The 710-nt window shown below is 44.2% G+C and overlaps 1 protein-coding gene across 1 annotated transcript in view; it reads left to right on the forward strand.

Annotated features, from left to right (window-relative positions):
* LOC119585560 overlaps positions 1-710 on the forward strand; it is a 46,697-nt gene that overhangs the window by 11,535 nt on the left and 34,452 nt on the right.

Consider the following 710-nt stretch of genomic DNA (forward strand, 5'->3'; position numbering starts at 1 on the left):
ATGCACGTGTGTGCATCGGAGTGTGACATCACGCGTAAACATTATAGAAAAGGAGGAGAATCCCAGATGCTTGGTCATGTGGGACCGTCACCCTATGCCGTCAGTTAATTTATTTTGAGGTCTTCGGTTGCTGGATTTGGGGGATAACGTTTTTCGCACCAAGGTATTACACGCTATATCACTCTTTCCTTTGTAACGAGGTATGCCTTATGCCTTCATAGCCTTTATACTGAATATATCTAAATTCCTTTTATGAGGCGTGTTTTTACTTGATACCTATGCCAGGCTGATACAGTTAGATAGTTCTCGGAGCGCTGTATGTCCGACTCGGGCGAGTGAGCGCAGATCCTGATCCTGGAGGTGCTTGAGGCAACACACCGCCTGAGGGAGAGTGGCGTGAAGGGGGTCGCGGCAGAGTAGCGTAATGTAGAGCGAAGCAGCACAAACAATTTTCTCATTTCTTTATCGTCGCTTTAAGCACTGCACATTATTAACTCAGACTCCGATCATATTTCCATGCGAGATCCGTCTATCGAGATCACCATTTAGCCTCAGTAACCAGAACTTTAATACTCTGTCCAAACGCAAGTACAGAACTGCGCATTTAAGGAATCTGGTTATCCTAGTAGTGCTCAATGAACGATGAAAATGACAGTTCAAAGGAACAGTTTACTGTCTTACAAAAGGATATAGACCTACAAGAGAAAATA

The sequence above is a fragment of the Penaeus monodon genome, chromosome 20 (assembly GCF_015228065.2).
Source record: "Penaeus monodon isolate SGIC_2016 chromosome 20, NSTDA_Pmon_1, whole genome shotgun sequence".
Lineage (NCBI taxonomy): Eukaryota > Metazoa > Arthropoda > Malacostraca > Decapoda > Penaeidae > Penaeus > Penaeus monodon.